At 37.4% G+C, this 20,650-nt stretch overlaps 1 protein-coding gene across 1 annotated transcript in view; it reads left to right on the plus strand.

Moving 5' to 3' along the window:
* Nucleotides 1-20,650, plus strand: part of SDK1 (sidekick cell adhesion molecule 1) — an 858,579-nt gene that overhangs the window by 285,421 nt on the left and 552,508 nt on the right.

Genomic DNA, 20,650 nt, shown 5'->3' on the forward strand with positions numbered 1-20,650 from the left:
ATGCTGTTTGTGTATTGCTGCTGATGAATTCTGCCGAGTGCAGGTTATTTATTTATTTTTTCCTGAGCTGGATTTTATCCTCTGTTTACTTATCTTGGTGTTCTGTTTCCTTTCTTAACTGCTACCAGACATTCCTTTCCATGCCTTTGTATAATACACAGAAGGCCGATGAAGCATGGAGATTCCTGCTGTGGGAACCCTGCTTGGGTAAATGTCACCACTTTATATAAAGAACTTAGCTAGATCTTAGCAACTCCAGAAACAGCTTAAATAGCCACACCTTACATATTTTATCCGATTGTTAGGAAGTACATGTTTTTTGTGTGATTTTGAAGCACTAAATGGTTTTTAATGCATCCCTCTTAATATCCTTGAGGTGAAGGTGAAAATTAGCTAGCTGATAGGTAATCTGGAGTCCATGTCCTCCTGCCATTTGCAGGCCTACAGAATATTAGACAGTTGAGACAGGCACCTAGGAAAAGATATCTGTAAAAAAATATTTTTGATACATGAGTAAAGTGAGTGTTGCAATTGCAACTTAATGGAGGTGCAGAAGAGAATTCTGCCTCTGTCCCACTGTTGGGGGAAATATTTGAGTTGATATACAGTACCTGTGATAAGCTGGTGTGTTAGGTACTATTGCAACAAGTATTATACATTTTAAGGATAATTTCTTGATATTTGGAACATACTTATGCAGTCATCCTTCTTATCTCAGCACCTCAGGACTCTTGAAAAGGGGCATTTTTGTCTTCATTGATTTCTGTATAGCAGTCTCTGCTCCTGTTCTTCCCTTTGAAGTGTAGGGCAAATTGGGGGGCGGGATGGGCATTGGAGACAAGGTGGGGCTGTTCCTCACATGCTTTTGCTCCTCCAGTCTGGGAATGGTGCGTGATCCAAGTAAGCATAATCATGGGTCAGTAGCCCCATTCCGCTAATTTTGCTCTACTTGTAGACCTTGGTGGCTCTGAAAGTGCTCAGTTCGTCTTGGTATAATTCTACCTGTTTTGAACATCATTATTTCTAAGAAAACTTTGAAGACACCTTCTCATGGTTTTTCTTTGGTATTCTCAAGTTGCATCAACCGACCTCAACTAAAGTCCTGGTCCAAAAGAAAGGTACCCCTGGCTACCTTTAAGAATGTATGCACAGGCTTAAGCCAAATGTTCTTCCATCTTTCCATCATCTCTCCTGTTCCTGTGTCCCTTCCAATCTCCCTATCCCTCCTCCTGCTCAGTGACCACTGCTGACACTCTCAGACAAAAAGTTATCTGTTTTCAAGAGGGCATATGGCACAGAGATAAGAACGTAAATTTTGAGGACAGATTTCCTGGGTTCACATCCTGGCTTTGCCAGTTCCCTCTGTGTACCCTCTGTGCCTCAGTTTTTTCATTTGTAAATGAATGAAAATAATAGCATTTATCATGCCTAGCACAAATAGTATTTTTTAAATACACAGTTTTAACAGTTTTATTGAGATACAGCCAGACACTGTTGCTCATGCCTTGTAATCCCAACACTTTGGTAGACCAAAGTGGGAGGATTGCTTGAGGCCAGGAGTTTGAGACCAACATGGGCAACACAACAAGGCCCTGTCTCTATAAAAATTAAAAAAAAAAAAAAATAGCTGGGTGCTGTGCCACACACCTGTGGTCCCAACTGCTCAGGAGGCTGAGGCAGTAGGATCATTTGAGCCCAGGAGTTTCCAGGCTGCAGTGAGCTGTGATCACACCACTGTACTCCAGCCTGGATAGGGGGAAAACAAAGATATAATTTACAGCATAAGGTTCACCTGTTTAAGGTGTGTAATTCAAGCTTTTTTTACATGTTTAGTGAGTTGTATAACCATTATTGTAATCTAATTTTATAACATGCCCCAAACAAACTACGCACCTACTAGGAGTCACTCCCCATCTCCTACTCCTTCTCTGCTCTGCTTCCCTGTCCCCCAGGTAACCACTAGCCTACTTTGTATAGATTTGCGTATTCTGCGTATTTATATTAATGCAGTCAGACATTATGTGGTCCTTGTTACTGGCTTCTTTCACTTAGCATAATGTTTTCAAGGTTCATCCATGTTACAACACGTACCAGTATTTAATTCCTTTTTATTGCAGAATAATATTACATTTTGTTTATCCATTCCTTGGTTGATAGGTATTCAGATTGTTTCCACTTTTTGGCTTTTATGAATAATGCCGCTATGAACAGTCATGAGTAAGTTTTTGTGTGGACATATGTTTTCATTTATCCTGGGTATATATCTAGGAATGGAATTACTTGGTCATATGGGTAACTTGGTATTTAACATTTTGAGCAATTGCCAAACCATTTCCATTTTACATTCTCATCAGCCATATCTGAGGGTTCCAATTTCTCCATATCCTTTCCAATACTTGTTATTATGTGTCTTTCTGATTGTAGCCATTTTAGTGGGTGGTGTGGGTGGGTTATCTCAATCATGATTTTGATTTTAATTTTCCTAGTGACTAACTATATTGAACATTTCATGTACTTATTAGCCTAAATATAGTATTGATTGTAAGAAAAATTGCTTACTGTTTTAGAAATAATACAGATTTAAGAAATATCAGTCTCTGCTTTTATAAAGTGGGCAACCATGGCAAAAGTGAGAATAGTTGGCAAGTCAGGCATACTTAAAGAATCATATCTGCATCTCATTAAAAGTAGAAAATATTAGCTCTAGGTAAAACTAAGTTGTCATTAATGTTTAGAGTTTTATCATTTTTTTAGTAGTTTTATGTGTAGAGAGATGATTTTGTTTGGTTTGATCTCTAGTTGCTTTTGAATTTTAATTAAAAAAAATGGGTGATAGGTAACATGGAAAGTACCTTTATTGCCACCACATTGAATTCCATTCTGTTTTCAGCAACTCAGATTGAAGTCAGATGCAGCCAATTTTCTCACAATTATTTTTTTCCATCTTGCTGGAATAATTTAAGTTTTTCAACTAGCCAATTAACGCTGGTTTTTCTGTGGTATTGGTGAGTTTGATATTTTACCTGTAGGCAATGATATATGTTCGTTTTTATACCTCAGTTTACCCTAGTCATTAAATGTGCCCTGCATGGAATATATAGCTACTGCAAGGGTTATCTTTGATTGCTTTTCTAATAACAAATATCTGGACTTGGCTTGGTCTTGAGTTTGAGGCATATTTATGTGTATGTTTTCCATTTATTGAAACAGAAACATGAACTGTTCCCTCTGATATAAAACTCACAAGTACTATGCAGTTTAATTATGCAATTGTAATTCTGTTCATTTTTAGTTTACATTCTGAATCTCGGAAGCAATGAGGCAGAGTGACATCATCATGGAATTATTTAGGTGATGGGTTTGACCTTGACTCTACCACTTTGTGACCTTGAAGGAGTTACTGAACCACTCTTGCTCAGTATTTTAATCTGTGTAGTCAGCATTTTAGAAGAGGTAATACTACTTATCTCATCGGGTTGTTGTGGGAACATTTTAGATGTTATTAGAGTATTTACTTGGTGAGGTGAGCTGGCTCACGCCTGTAATCCTAACTTTCTGGGAGGCTGAAGTGGGGAGGATTGCTTGAGCTCAGGAGTTCCAGACCAGCCTGAGCCAAGAGCTAGACCACCATCTCTACTAAAAATAGAAAAAATTAGCCAGGTGTCATGGCGTGCACCTGTAGTCCCAGGTACTAGGGGCGGCTGAGGCATGAGGATCACTTGAGCCCAGGAGTTTGAGGTTGCAGTGAGCTAAGCTGATGCACCACACCCTAGCCTGGGCAACAAAGTGTCTACAAAAAAAAAAAAAAAATTTCCTTGTTAGTATGCAGTAAAGGCTCAGTAATTGTTACGTAGCACAAGTTGAGTATCCCTTGTCAGAAAATCCATAATCTGAAATGCTCCAACGAGCATTTCCTTTGAGTGTCATGTTGGTGCTCAAAAAGTTTCAGATTTTGGAGCATTTCAGATTTCCGATTTTTGGATTAGGGATACTCAACCTGTGCTACTAGGAGCACTAACAGGAGCTGTAATCTTGTTGGTTCTTCCATTTGATTGGGAGATAGGGCACATGTGAGGAATTAAATGGTAATAAAATAATTGAAATTTTAGTGATAGGCAATCTCATTAGCCTAATAATTAGTACAAGAGAGTAAGTTTTAGAGTACTAGTGACCATTAGAATAGACAATAGTAGTTTGAGGCAGTGACTGAGAAAGGTGTATCTTCATTTCTGAAACAATGGGTAGATGTTTACCCTAAGGATTTTTAATTAAGGTAAAATTTATAGATAGTGAAGTTCATAGATATTTAAGTGTACAATTCAGTGAGTTTTGAAGGAATGTATACTGATGTAACCACTTTGTTACCAAACCAAACTGGCGCCAGACACTGAAGCTGGGAGTTGCGGCAGGAGAAAGAAGCATTGCTCCGTGCATGGAGAATGAGCAGCTGATGCTGAAGACCAGGACTCCCTGATGGCTTACAAGCCAGTTTTTGAAGACGGGTACATTTCGGGCAGGCAAAATTGTAAATCAATATATGGAAGTTATATATAGACCAGACCCAAAAAGGTGAGATATCCTGGAGGGTGTGGGGGGAAATTAGGTAGATTCAGAGATATCAGCAAGTAATGTTAAGATGATTGTGATAGGCTCACTCAGGGGAGATTTAGAACAAAGAAAAGTGGTCAGAGTTCAATTCCTCATTTCCCCCTTATTTGCATTTTCCATCAGGTAGGGATTTCTGAAAAACAACTTAAGAACATATATTAAGGTGGCATCTTTTACTTTCCGTAGGGGACCAAAATATCTTATGACTCTGGCTTGCTTGGAGGATCATTGTTATTCCCATTCCCATTTCAAGGCTAGCTAGTTGCCTAGAACTCCCCCCAAAGGGGTTATCAACAGAAAAGAACCCAAATTCTGTACAGTAATTTAAAGAGATTTATTCTAAGCCTAATGTATGTGACCATAGCCCGGAGAGCCACGCCCAAGAAGCCTTAAGCAAGTGGTCCCTACCATAGTTGGGTTACAGTTTGGTTTTATACATTTTAGGGAGATAGGACTTACACATAAAATCATAAATCAATATGTGGTAGTTGGACATTGGTTTGGCCTGAAAAGACAGGATATCTCAGGGCTGTACAAGTTCTGGGTGGGTTTAAAGATTCTTTGATTTGTTATTGGTTAAAGAAATGAAGCTTTGTCTAAAGGTTTGGAACATCTTAAGTTAAGGATGTCTGTTAATCAGAGACAAGCCGCCAGACATTTACTGGAACTCAAAATGAGCTTTCAGTTATGGTTTAAGCTTTGTCTTGCATGGCCTTAGGCTTATTAATGATTTAGTATCTTACTGTTACAAAAGGGAGGGGCATAACTAGAGATGTGTCTGACCTCTCCTCATGGCTGGCAACTCAGCTTTAAGCTTTTTCTGGGGTCCCCTTGGCCAACAGGAGTTCCATTTAATCAGCTGGGGGGCTTGAGATTTTTAGTTCACGGGATTCAAGATTTTCCTTTATTTCCATGCTTGGGGGCCTGATAGGACCCTAAAAGGTGTCCCTGCTCTGTCTCAACCTCAATCCATCTCCATCTCTATCACCCCAGCAAGTTCCTTTATGCCCATTCCAGTCAATCTCCATCTCTGTAGGCAACCACTTCTCTGATTCTTTTCACATAGAGTTATTTTGTCAGTGCTTGAATTTCATATAAAGGAAATCATACTGTTAAAAGGAAAACTTCAGACAAATTAAATTTAGAGAGTTTAATTGAGCAAAGAACGATTCACTAATCAGGCTGACCCTAGAGCCAGAATATGTCGAGAGTGACTCTGGGGCTGCCACATGATTGGATGGTATTTATGGGCAGGAAAAAATGACATACAGAAAACGGAAGTGAAGTACAGGAACAGGGGGGATTGGTTACAGCTGATATGTGTCTTATTTGAGCATTGCTTGAACAGTTGGCTGCCTGTGATTGGCCAAAACTGATTGATACAAGAGTAGGTTACTGTCTGTTTTCTGTATCCACTTAGGTTATAGTTTACTGTATATGGTGAAACCTTTAGGCCAAAGCTAACAATTCCCTTCCACTATATCAGTCATAAATGGACGTATTTGGTCTCAAATCCCACTGTGAAATAGCAGAACAGAAATTTTTGTAAGGTGGAAACCAGAGAACAGAACAATAGAAAAAAATACTGGTTACTTAGGTTACTTTCTTTTATAAGGGTTAGAGCAAAGGGAACTTCCTTATTAAGCTGGAATCTCCTGTTTTCAGGAGGAAAAAAAAAGCTGCTCTGTTTTGAGATCTGTGTGCCTTGTTAAAGTTTTAGTTTGATGATGTCACATTTAGCATGAGTGATTGCCTTTTGGTGTGGTTTGGTCTGTTGGGGCCTCATGCAGGAGCTCAGTCCGGAACAATCTCCTGCCATAATTTTGTTTAACAGTACAGTATGAACAGCTTTGTGTCTGACTTTTTTCACCCAAAATAATACCTCTGAGATTCCTCCATGGTGCTGGGTTTATCAGTTTGTTCCTTTTTTTATTGGTGTGTATCTCTGTTGTTTTCAATTTAGGATACTATAAATGACACTGCTGTTAACTATTCGTGAAAAATTATTTGTGTGGATGTATGCTTTCTTTTCTCATGGGTAAATACCTAGGCCTGGAATTTCTGGGTCATTGTGTAGGTGTTTAATTTTGTAATAAATTGTCAAGCCTTTTTCTAAAGTGGTTGTACCATTTTTACATTCTTACCAGTAATGTGTGAGAGTTGGATTTGCTATACGCATTTCGATTTAGTCATCATAGTCCCTGATGTCAAATGATGTTGAGTACCTTTCCGGTACTTGTTGGCTGTTTGTATATTTTCATTTGCCTTTCGTATCATTGAGAAGTAGGCATTGTTTATGTAATCTGGATACAAATCTTTGCAAGATGTAGATAATCATAATATTTTCTCCCACTCTGACTTGCTTATTCATTATCTTACAGTATGTTTGCTTTACTAAAACTTTTTTACTTTGAGATAATTATAGAGTCACATGCAGTTATTACAGGTAATGCTGAGAGATCCCCTGTACCTTGGTACCTTTCATTCTGATTTTCCCAGTGTGAATGTATTACAGTAGTACAGTTTCACAGCCAGGATACTGATATCAGTGCAGCCAAGATACAGAACATTTCCATCGCTACAAGGATCCCTCATGGGGCCCTTTTTATGGTTGTACCTACCTCGTTTCCTCTGCCCCTATTCCTGGCCAACACTAATCTCTTCTCTATTTCTATAATTTTGTCATTTCAAGAATGTTATACAGAAGTAATCATATTGGATGTGACCTTTTGGGATCATATTTTTTTTTTTTTTTTTACTCAGCAAAATTCCCTGCTGTTCATCCAGGCTGTTGGATGTATCAATAGTTTGTTCCATTTTATTACTGAGTAGTATACCATGGTATGGTTGTATTGCAGTTTATATAACCATTCACCTTTTGAAGGACATATGGATTGTGTCCACTTGTTAGCTGTTATGATTAAAGCTATTATAAATATCTAGTACAGGTTTTCATGTGAACACATGTCTTCATTTCCTTGGAATAAATGCTCAAGAATGCAATGGTTGGGTTGTGTGATAGTTGCATGTTTAGTTTTATCAGAAACTGTCAGTCTGTTCTCCAGAGTGTCTATATTACTTTACATGTGCAATGTGTGAGTAATCCAGTTTTGTTTTGTTTTCTTTACATCCTCACCAGTATTTGGTGTTGTCACTGTATTTTACTTGAGCCATTCCGATAGGTATATAGTGGTATCTCACTGTGGTATTACTTTGCATTTCTCTAATGGTTAATGATGTTGAACATCTTTCCGTGTGCTTATTTGCCATCTGTAGATACTCTTCAGTGAAGTCTCTGTATCTTATGCTCATTTTCTATTTGGATTTTTTTTATGGTGTTGATTTTTGAGGATTCTTTGTATATTTTAAGTAGATACTAGTCCTTTTTTCAGATATGTGGTTTGGACATATTTTCTCCCAATCTCTGTCTGTCTTTTCGTTCTCTCTAAATATTTTATAGTTTTACGTTTAACTCCATGATCCATTTTGAGTTAGTTATTATGTAAGGTGTGAAGATTATAGGTAGACATTTTTATTTTGGCCTTTTGGATATTCATTTGCCGTAGCGTCATTTGTTTGTCCTTCATCCATTGAATATCTTTTCTACTTTTGTCAAAAATCTGTTGGGTGTGGTTGTTTCAAGGCTTTCTGTTCTATTTTTCTAATCCATCTACCAATACTATACTACATTTACTATTGTAGCTATATAATAAGTCTTGAAATTAGGAAGGAGTGATTCCTCCTATTTTATCCTTTTTTTTTTTTTTTTTTTTTTTGAGGCAGGGTCTTGCTCCGTTGCCCTGGCTGGAGTGCAGTGGTGCAATCATAGCTCACTGCAGCCTCAAAAATCCTGGGCTCAAGCCATCCTCCTGCCTTAGCCTCCCAAGTACCTGGTACAGACTCGTGCCACCATGCCTGGCTAATTTTTTATTTTAGTTTATTTTTTGTAGACATGAGGTCTCATTATGTTGCTCAGGCTGGTCTTGAACTCTTGGCCTTAAGTGATTCTCCTGCCTCAGCTTCCCAGAGTGCTGGGATTACATGTTGCACCTGGCCTCAGGATGTGGTCTATCTTGCCTAATGGTCTATAAGTACTTGAGGGGGAAAAGAAAAAAAACCACATGTATATACTAGCGGTGATGACTACTATACAATTTAATTTTTTCTCATCTCGTAGTGTTGGCATTTGAAAGAACAGTTAAATAATCCAAAGGGATATGTTGTGGAATTTTAGACATCCTGTCTGTCAGGAAAATGTACACATAGGTCACTGCTTATAGGATTGTTTTGAGCAATACTTAATTTAAGGAAAAAACGTTCTCAAGAAAAAATGACCACAGGCCTCAGTGAGCAGCTAAAATACTCACGTACTTCATTACTCAGGTTTGCAGGACCTTCCTTTATTTGACTTTTAACAGTGTTCTCATTCCCTTATTATTGGGGAGGAAACTGACGTCCAAAAATTGTATTTTTGCCAGTAGGTTACTGATGCCATTATATGTTTAGAAAGGACATTTTCTTATCTTAAATAATAGAAATGTCATCCACTATTTAATTTTCCTTTCCCTTCTAGAGTAATTTTCACTGGGTCTGATTACATAATTAAATTTGACATACAACTGGGTATACTTGATAAGAAAATGAGAATTAAAATATTTCAGAATATAATTATTTCAGAGATTTTACTAATCTTTATTTTAGATAATCAAGATAATTTATATTTTTGACTTTGTTATTTTTGAAATCTAGAATATTTAAGTTTTAACTCCTCACCAAATCATATTGTTTTTAATGGCTATTTAATTTATATGTTTAATATCTTTGGCAAAGTTTTTTAAATTAATGAATTTTTTCTATAAAATCTATGATCTGGGGTTATCCTATTAGCTAATTCCAAATGTGAATTTTGGAAGGTGTTAATTTCTAAAGTGTTAATTTTGAATTTTTCTGAGAATCACATACATTGCGTGAACTTAATTGCCAATTTAACATCTACATGGATGCCTGATATTATTAGATCTCAAACTTAGTGTATTCAACATTGGACTCATGTTCTTTCCCTCTAAACCTGCTCCTTCCATGGTCATTCCCATTTCAGAAAATGACAACTGCATCTTTCTAGTTTCTCTGGCCAGAAACCTTGGCATTGTCATTGATTCTTCCCTTTCTCTCACACCAGCATTCTACATTTGTAAATTCTGTTGGCCCTACCTCTACAATGTGTCCTAGGTCCAATCATCTGTTGCCACCTTCACTGCAACCAGTTTGCCTCATTACTATTGTCTCCCCTCGGGATTAATACAATGGTCTCCTGAGTGGTCTCCCAGCTTTGGCCCTTCCTACCTAATCTCAGCACAGTTGAGTGCTGAGTGAGTAATGAAGCAATGGACATTGAAGTCAGAGCCTATCACTCTTGCTCAGAATTCCCTCTTGGCTTCCAGTGTCACTTATAAAATCTGAAGTCCCGTAAGGCTTCTTCCTCTTTCCTTCTTTGCCTCATCTTTTCCCATCCGCCTCACTCACTCTACCTAATCCACGTGGGCCTCCTACTGTTCCTGGCACAGGTGGGACTCACTTCCACATCAGAGCCTTTGCACTTGCTCTTCCTGCTGCCTCGGATACCTGAGTGCATCAGCTCCTTCTGATGCTTGTGTAGGTGTCACCTTCTTATCAAGGCCTTCCTTATCTTCTTCATTTAAAATCTCTGCCCCTTGCGCAAAATTCTTTTTTTCTCTTTTTTCTCATTTTTCTCATTTTTTTCCCCTAAAGCATTGTATATAAGATTATCAAGCATTATCTTATATGCAAGTGTTTTTCTTATTATTCCATATATGTGTTCCTGAAAATTTTCATGTTCTGTGAAATCATACACCAAAATAACAGAACTTATGGGAAAAACTGTTAGGGGCAGACCACTTGGAAACAATGGAACTTTGCAGTCGGGATCCTAATAAAAAAAAAAAATACTTCTGGTACCTTCCATTGATTTGCTGTTTTGATATGAAGGGAAAAGCCTTCCAAACTTATACATCTGTACTTGCGGCTTCTCTCAATGGTGTAATATATAACAGTGGAAAGTGACTTTTTTGTTTTTAAAGTAGCTTTTTGTTGCTGCTACTGCTGCTAGTTGCTTTCTTATAATTTTCAAGCTTACTTTTTAGTAAATGATAAAGTTTGTTCGTGATCACCTTAGAACATTAATATTCTGGGGGGAAATCATGCATAAATCAGAACAACTTGCATGTTATACCAATGTCAGTTCCCTGTTTACCACATATGAAGTAATTTGCATAAAAGAAATGTGTTAGCAAAACAGACTGTACTATATATTTTCTTGTTTGTTTATTGTTTATCTCTCTGAACTAGAAGGTAACTCCATGAAGGTATGATTTCTGTTTTCTTCTTTATTCCCATTTGTATTCCCATTCTGTAGGCGTTTTAGTAGGTATTTAATATTTGTTGAATGAAATTATAACTAATCAAATCGATACTTAGATTTCTCTAGAATTCTGAAGTAATTTGAAATATAAACACCTGTTTTTCTTTAAATTGGACAACTTCATTGGTTTGATAGTTACTGACATTTAAGACTGTAGCATGATTTATGTGTGTTATTTAGAGAGCCAAAAGTAAATGTGTTCTGGATGAAGTTCAAGATCCAGTGTTTTGTAGGAAGGTGCAATTTCATTTTATAACAACATGTTTTAATAGACAGTAACACATATATTGTGCTTCTCTACCAGGCACTGTCATAAGCATTCTATACACATTATGTAATTTTAATCCTTGAGGCAACTCTAGAGCAGCAGTTCTCAAAATATGTTCCAAGAACCTCTGGCAGACCCTGAGACCCTTTGCTAGAGGAGGCTATGAGATCAAAAGCATTTTGTAATAATACAAAGACCTTTTTGCTTTTTATCTGTGTTGAGATTTTATTGGTGATACAAAAGCAATCATGACAAAAATTCTGGCACTTGAGCATGTATATCAAGGCAGTGGTGCCAAACTGTATTTGGCACAATATTCTCCACCACACATCTGATTAAAAGAAAAAAATCCAGTTCTCTTAAGAATATTCTTGAAATGGTAAAAATCATTAAATGTCCTTTTAATATTTGGTGTCAAAATGTGAATTATGTGTAAAACACTTCTGCTGCATGCCAAAATATGATAGCTCTGAAGGCAAAGCCCTTGTGAGGTTATCTAAGCTAGGAGCTGAACTAGTTGATTTTTTCATGGCACCCCATTTTTAGTAGTAATGCAGACTTGAGTATTTGAAAGCATTTTTTTTTTTTTTGAAAATGAACAAAATAAGCCTGTTGCATCAATGAAAATAACAGTATTTTTGACTAAAGATAAAAATAAAGCTCATAAGTAAAAATTAGTATTTTGGAAATCTTGTGTTAATATAAGCTTGACATTTTCTCATTAAGGACTTACCTGATGAGATAGGTAGCTATATTAACATGTGATATTGTTTACATTGTATAATGAATGTGTCAACATTGGGAAGATCTGCACAACTCAGCGAGCCAAGAAAGTCATGCATATGTGAAAGATCCATTTAAATTGCAAGATAGACCAAAGGATTTTAATATAAAAGTACCAAAATTTCATTGGTAGCATTTCAGATTGCACATTGCAACTAACCTTTATGAAAATGACACTTGTTCAGTTTTGGTACAGTATTAATAAGAATAATCACAATTATTTAAGAAGGCTGTTAAAATACTCCTCCCATTTCTAACTACATTTCTGGGAGGCTGTATTTCATTCATATTTTTCAACCAAAACAACATATTGTAAGAGACTAAATTCAGAAGCATATATGAGAATCTAGTTGTCTTTTATTAAGCCAGACATTGAAAAAAATTGTAAAAAATATAAGACAATGCCACTCTAGTATTTTTTGCTTTGTTTTGGATAATAGTTATTTTTCATAAAAATGTCATGTGTTAGTTAACATGTAATGACTTTAATTTTTTTAAAAAATGATTTAATAGATATTCTAAAAGTTTTCTAATGCGTGTATATATATGGAAAGAAATAACTCACATAAATAAGAATTTTAGGGGTCCTCAATATATATATTTTTTTTAAGTTGCAAAGGGATCCTGAGACCAGAGAGTTTAAAAACTGCTGCTGTTGAAGTTGATTCTATTATTTTGTTGATTTGGAAACCCAGACATAGGAGGTTAAGCAGGTTACCCAAGATTACAAAGCTACTAAGGGTAGAACTGGAATTTGAACATAGAGTCTCAAAGTCCTTGCTTTAAACTGCCATCTTGTACAAGTACACTTTGAGAGCTTTATGGTTTATGACTTTGCTAAATCAGTAGGCTTTACCTGATTAAACTTAGGTATCCTTAGGAAATTGTTTTAACATGTGATTTTCTTGGTGTAAAATGAAATCTTCACCATTTAGTTATCTTTTGAGTCCCAGTTTTTGTATTAGTAAGTGTGTGCCATAAACTGACCAGCAAACATCTAAGCCAGGAGAAGGTAAATCATATTTGAGGGTTTTTTTCTTGATCCTTTTGGCTTTTTGTTTAATCAGAGTTGGATTTTAGGGCTTATTTTCAAGAATCTTTCAAAGAAATATTGTACCATATTCAAGAATAATGGTTATTTTTGGTAACTTTCCTCTTATTTTGATTGGTCATACTTTTTCACTACAAACTATAGAAATCACAATTTAGTGCACATCTGCTTTGAAGTAAAATATTGGAGAGCTGGACGCTTATTTCAGTTTGGAGAAATAAGGGAATCGCTTTTATCCCACTGCCTCTTATTATTAATTTATATGCTGAAATAGATTAGCACAGTGCAAGACATACCAGTACATAAATACAGCCCTTTATGTTTCTACCATCGACTTCAACTGTAGATTAAGCTCACTGAAAGCTTGAATGGTTTCTTAGGGGAAAATACTGGAAGGGTAAGTTTACCCCATGAGTTCCCTTAAATATGCTGTTAATTCACATTGATTTCAGAGAAAACAGAGATAATCAGTTTGACTTCCCCACTGACTGAATGTGTAGGCAAGCTGTTCACAGTACTGTTTAATGAAAATCTTAGGGACCCCTCCTGCTTTCTCTGTTTTCGAATGTGCAGATGCCATGGACGAACTACTTGGAGAAAATCCCACATTTGTTAGTCAAAGTTTTGAGTACAAAATGATGACTTTACAGTGAGATCTAAGAATATGCAATGTAAACTTTTATTTGTTTTGTCTCTTCTCATTATGATTCCTTCCAGAAAACAGTAAAACAGAGACCGGAAAGAAGGGTGAATGTCTGCTTTTTATTTGGTCTTACAGTGTGCTCAGGTGTGTGGGCCCCTGCATCCCCAAACTCTGTTCCAGGCCAAGCTTAGCAGTCACTGATGTGCCTGCTAGGCCATTCCTTGTCCTCAGTGTCCTTCATGACTCTTTAGAGGTGACAAGAAGTTCCTGCAAGACTGCTCAACTATCACAGCCAGGCCCAGGCATGAAATAGAAGACAAAGTGGTTCCCAAAAGTTTGCCTCTTAGTTGGGATCTGGGAGTGCATTCACCTGAAAAAGTTCTCATTTGTCATAGAGGATGGGGCAGGGGACAGTTCTTTAACAGGCCTTCAAAAGTTTCTGAAAGCTGCTGATAGCAGAAGCAGCACCGAAAACTGTGCTGAGCCCATCCTGTTTCTGTAAGTTCCTGGAACCTCAGCCCTCTGAAGGCTGAGTCTGTCAGGGTGCCCTGGGCTCCCCTGGGCACTGGTGCCCCTTGAGCTTCTGCCCTGGCTGAGTTGTGGAGACCTCAACCACAGGGAGGTCCTCAGCTGTGAATATCAGGGGCCCTCTCATGGGAGTGGCTTCATGGCTTTGTCAGCTCAACTCCTGATAATGCCATTGGCTTCTTTCCAAGTGTCTTGTTTCCTAAAGCATGAGCTCATTAGGGCAGGGACCAGCTGTATCCCCAGTGCCTGGCAGCCAGGAGGCGCTCAATGAATGCTTGAGGAATGATTAAATGCCTTTGTAACTAACTGGAGCAGGAGCAAATACAGGCTTGAGCCTTGTGCCTCCCTCCCCTTCCATGTGAAGATCAGCAAAGACAAAGCAGGTAGTGAGGATCTGCTTACTGTTGGTCAGAAATGCTACAGTGCATTGAAACAAGATCATATGGGTGGCAACTTATAAATAAACTTCCAACCATGTCCCATCAGGAACAGTTGCAAGAAATTGTATAACAATTTGAAAAACATTCTTATGTTTTGTAGTCATCAGTTTTTCTGATTCTTTAAAATCGGATATATATGTATATATTCAATTGTAGCTACTTTTTATCCTGAAATTTCTGATATTCATTTATTTTACAAGGCAGTGAAAATATATAAAATGACATATGGAGAAGATGGATAATTTTTTTTTAGATTCACAGAATATGATAGTATGTCCTACTATAATTGAAAGTCTATCACTAGAAAATATTTACAAATATTTCTGATATGTTAAGAGAATGAAGCTTGAGAATTAGCTGTGATAATAGAGCCAACTCTATTGGAGTGAGAATTACCTAGTTTGAAAATTAATATGTACCATTCGTTTATCTCTTCTTTCTCCTTCCTCCTCCTCCTCCTGCTCTTCCTCCTTTATTTCACCTTTAGCAGCCTTGTCCTAAAACAGTTATAGAGTCCTCTTACTACAGCATCATTGTGTGACCTTTCTGTATTTGCATATTTAGCTGTAGTAGAACACATCTAGTTATATATTTAAATTTTAGCTCAGAAATACATTTGAAATGCCTAATTGTTATCATTAAAAAGATTAACATTACTATTATGGAGAAAGCACATTGTACTGTGAGATTAAATTCCTGGCTTCAATAGGTGTACATAATGAAGTGGTAGCAGCTGAAATTCGAATGACTGCATTTACCAGAAAAGGATCTTCTACCCATATTTTTAAGAATAGTTGTTCACAAATGATACATTATGCCCTGTGCTTTTGTTTATCACTGGAATTTGAAAAATAAAACTTTCCGTTAGTGGTAAATTCATAAGCTTGGGGCATGAAAATGTTTGAATTTGATATAAAAGGAGTTTTGAAAGGAAGATTAGTGATTTACACTGGAAGATTAGTTGCCCTGGGAAATTCAGCGGTGGCAAAGCAGAGCTCAGTAATAGAAGGTCCTGCTCCGGCTGATTGGGCCATTCATGCTGCGATTCCTGATACCCCGCTGGACCCTCACCTGATTGATGGTCTGATTACAACAGCTTAATAAATTTCATTGTCACTTTACCAGAACATGTGGAATTTGTCTGCTTCAGGCACCCCCTTGTTTGTGGTACAGTTGATTCCTCTGTTAAGTGGAGGTTGATTATTATTTCTTTATTCATTATCACTTTTAAATGGATGAGAAAAGGGCAAGTTACTGAAGAGATTACAATTATCCTAGTTGAAGCTCTCATAGGCAGAGTCGTGAGAAGAGCTTAAAGCTTGACTTTCTTGGTACCTAGTAGTTGTTTCTTATCAGTTCTGCTATTAAGGGTTTCAGGTAATAGACTCTCAGTTTTCTGTTGTGGAGTAACTAATTAAAACCCATGGCAAGTCCCCCTTCTTCCTGTCAGGGAAGCCAGAGCCACAGGGCAAGGCTCTGTCCCAGCACTGCTTGTGCTCCAGCGCCTCCCGAGTCAATGATTTCTCCTCTGTCAGATGGGTCATGGTCCCTTTCTAGGTGGCAGAAGATTATCTTTGCGTCAGGCAGGTAAAGTTAAATCCATTTACATTATATGTGAAAACCTTGAAAGTTTATTTAGGGAAGTGGCTTTTACATCATAAAATTATGATGTCTTGAGAGAACATTAAGTCCATTCCTCTCCTTTGGATGGACCTTAAATCTGTATTATTCAGACACATGACACTCTTTCATAAATGATTTATGTTCTATTTAAAAGTATGTGAAAATGGAAATTTCACAGTTTTCCTTAGTAATTCTTTCTGGGGTCCTATAGTGTTCATTGTTAGAATACAGAAGTATGCTTAATACCTACCTTAATACGTTTTCCTTGAGGGAAGGGGTTGCCTATTATTATTTGAAACACAAACACTTGCAGGAGTGTGCACGTGCATGCGGATGGACACACACACACACACACCCCGGCCCACCCACCCACCCCCACTTCAAAGAGCACTTAATGGACCATTAGCTTTTCCCCAGGTCAGAGATTGGCAACTTTTCTTCAGAGGTAACTTAGTCATTTTTTTTCTTTATGGATCTTTTCAGACTTTTCTTTGCCCAAGTTAAAGTATGTAGTGATTAAATGCTTTTGTAGGGGATCTGTACAGACTTGAGTACTAGTCCTTCTTTCTCCCTTTCTCTCGCCAAAGCTTTTGTGTTTTGTTGCCTTTATGCCCATGATCTACTGTATGTCAATGGTAGATAGTGCTGGGCTCATGTGGTGTTCTCCATATTGGCTAATCTGTGCTAAAATACTCATAGTAATTTTAATTTGGATGCTTAAGATTCCAGACATTGACATATTTGCCCTTCCTTCTTCTACATTAGCATCTGTGCTAACCGAAATTCTACATTCATGTGGATCTCAAGATATTTGCTTGCCAACTATATATGAAACTGTTTGTTCTGAAGATTTTTTCCCTACTATATCAGAGAACCTAGAATTATAATTTGTCCATAGTATAGGCATGTTTGGTTAACTATAAAATATGTGAAAAATTGAATTGTGGCATCATTTAAATTCAAAATCATCATATACTATATTAAATTGGTGATGCTCTGTCAATTGTAAAACCAAATGCACATTCTTGAGCTTCTATCTTGAAGCTTTTTCCTTTCAAAAAGATGTATTTTTATCACTCATTCTTGTAGGACACTGGGACCGTATGAAGTGGTGTTTCTTTTTCTGTTGTTAAATAGAGTACAAATGGAAGGACATTAATAAAGCCTGTAGTGCAGTAAATCCCAAGGTGGTGAATCTATAGCCATTGCAGTTCAGCTTTATTAGACTGTCTGGGTCATAAGAGGAGATTATTTTAGCTGAAGTACATAGCAAAAAGGGAAATTGGACACACAGCTGACATTCAAACCTAAGACTGCACTTGAAATATAGCTTAGAGCATGTTATGTGCAGTGGAAGCAGGTGGAGCTCCTGGACTAGGACAAGGATTGATTACTCCTGACTTTGAGTTACATATTTTGTCACAGTACCTACTACTTTACTGTTGATATTCCTGTGTCAGACCTCAATTCTAGCCTCTTACGGAACAGGGATGTGTCTTATTCTCTCGGTATTCCTAATGCTGATTACAGGGTCTAGTACACAGAATCAATGCACATTTATTGAACAGAAAATTGGACAAGCCAGAGACCTAAGAATCCTTCTTGACACCTCCCTCTCCCTCACCCGTCTAACTGATCTATCACTGAATCTTTTTTTTACCACCTAAATATTATTTTAAAGCCACCTATTTCTTTTCATCTCCTCCACCACAATCCCCATTACCTTGGCCCAACCCCTATCACTAGAGCATTTTTCCTGGATCACTACAGTGGTTTCCTGACTGATCTACTCCCACTACTTTGTTCCCTCTTGAACTCCTTCTCCAGATTACAGCCAGAATGTTCTTTTAAAAACACAATCGCTTCAAAGGCTTTTTTTGCTGTCCTTTTGTTATAATAACTAATGACCACCATCATGGTAATATTGATAGTACTTTTGACCAAGGTGTATAAATAGGGTGATTATATAACTTGTCGTTCATACTAGAATGCTTTTGAATGTGAAGTGGGCACTGCTGGTAATCACACAGGGATGACATGGAACAGAGATGTGCTCACCCTGTCGCCGTTCACCCTTTCTGTACCTGCAGTAAGGCTTGCTTTTCACTCTTGTACATCCCACCGTTGTTTGCCACACTTGCTTCCACTACAAGGCCTTTCTACTGCTTTCTGAGTATTTTGACTCCTGCTGATCCTTTAGCTCTCAGCTCCTGCATTCTATCTCATTGACTAGGTTAAATCTCCTTAGTGTAAATTCTTACCATATTCACAGCTGCAGTTTAACATTTATTTATTTGAGTGAGTGAATGCTAGTAAGAGGTTGGAAGTATTGTATCACCAATATACCAATTACAATGGAATACAGTGATCAGCACAATGGCAAAATAAACTCTGTTAATGTTTAAATTCTGTTTATTCATTTTAGTTGTGACAGTTTAATGTGCAGCTGCAGTTTCAATTGTAACATTGTGAATATACTATTTGATGTTTCATTTATTAAATATACAGTGATTTAATCTAAAAGTCCAGCTTAGTAACTTCACAAATTATCCGAAATTTGAAACTAGATATGGGTTCTTGAGAAGAAAGTTTCATTATTGAGAAATCTGTGACATTTGGAGTCATAATACATAGAATTGGTGGGTTCTGGATCCAAATTATGTGGGTTTAAATCATGATTTCACCACTTTCTGGCTGGGGGTATCCTTGAGCAAGTTACTTAAATTCTCCATCTGCAATGGGTATAATAATATCTATTCTGTAGGGTTTTTGTCAGAATTAAGCTAATAAAGTACTTAAAACAATTGCTGGCACATAGTAAATGCTCAATAAATACTAGCTATTGCTATTATTTGTGTTATTATATTTATCCATTTAACAAATGTTTATGCATTGTCTACTTTGTTCCTAGCATTGTTCTAGATGCTGGGAATTCAGAAGCGATCAAGACAGGAGATGTAGTATTGTGTAACCCATAAACACTTTAATTTCAAAATCTGATAAGTATTGTGACTGAAATAAACACAATGATTTGTTTGGGTATATTGGGAGGAGAGGAGGCACTTTAGTTAACCTAAAGGGTGAGAATAAGTCAGTATACACAGAGCATCCCAGGTGGAGGAAAGAGCAAGTGTAAGGACTCCAAGATAGTTGTTAACTTAGTCCATTTTCTGCTGCTAGAACAGAATACTACAAACTGGGTAATTTATAAAAGATATAAATTTTTTGGCTCACAGTTCTGGAGGCAGGGAGTCCAAGAGCATGGCACTAGCATCTGCCAAGTCACTTCATGCTGCGTTATCCCATGGCGGAAGTTGGAACGGCAAGCGAGCATGGTGGGGAGAGAGAGAGAGAGAGAAAGACAGGGAGGGCTGAACTCACGGTTTTTATCAGGAACTCAATCCTGACAAAATTAATCCATTCTCACAATAATAGCATTAATCCACTCATGAGGGCAGAGCCCTCATGAACTAATCACCTTTTAAGGGTCCCTTCTCTTAATACTGTTACAATGGCAATTAAATTTCAACATGAGTTTGGCGGGGCCGTTGAAGCCATAGCAGTAGGAAAGAGCTTGACCTGGGTTTAAACGTGGAAGAAGTGAAGTAGGCTTGGAGAGTACATGTGAGTGGAGAGGGTGGAAAGCCTGACCGATAGACAGGAACCAGCTTATGCAGGTGGGTGTTGGGAATTTTGTAGAAAAATGAGAAGTCACCTATTCTATTTATTTTGCTGATGAAGACACAAAAATCCATGTGTCCTGATCAAGCTCGTATGGCTAATTAGTCGTGGAGCTAGAGTTAGAAGCCATGTGTCCTGCATCCATATTAAAAATATTATTGACGTATACTTACAAAATGGACAAATTGTATGGTATTCGATACATTTTCACAGAGTAAATACACCTTTGTAACCTTACAGAAATAAGTCTTGACCATCTCTCCATAAGCCACCTTGATACGGACACCCCCATCTCTTTCCCATCCCCCAGAGATAACCGTTATCCTGACCTATAACACCGTAGATAAATTTTGTCTGATTTTGAGCTTTTATAAACTTTTGAATGGAAGCAGTGTATGCTATAACCTTTTCTTCTATCTGGCTTCTTTGATTCAACATTATGTGTTTGAGATTCACCCACATTATTGTGTGTAGCAATAATTGGTTCATTCTCACTGCTGCGTAGTAATCCATCATGGGATTATACTATAGATTTCCAGTTTTATATCCCACTGAAAGTCACTAAAAGAGACCATTTGTGTGTGTG

This window comes from Lemur catta, chromosome 2 (assembly GCF_020740605.2).
Source record: "Lemur catta isolate mLemCat1 chromosome 2, mLemCat1.pri, whole genome shotgun sequence".
NCBI lineage: Eukaryota > Metazoa > Chordata > Mammalia > Primates > Lemuridae > Lemur > Lemur catta.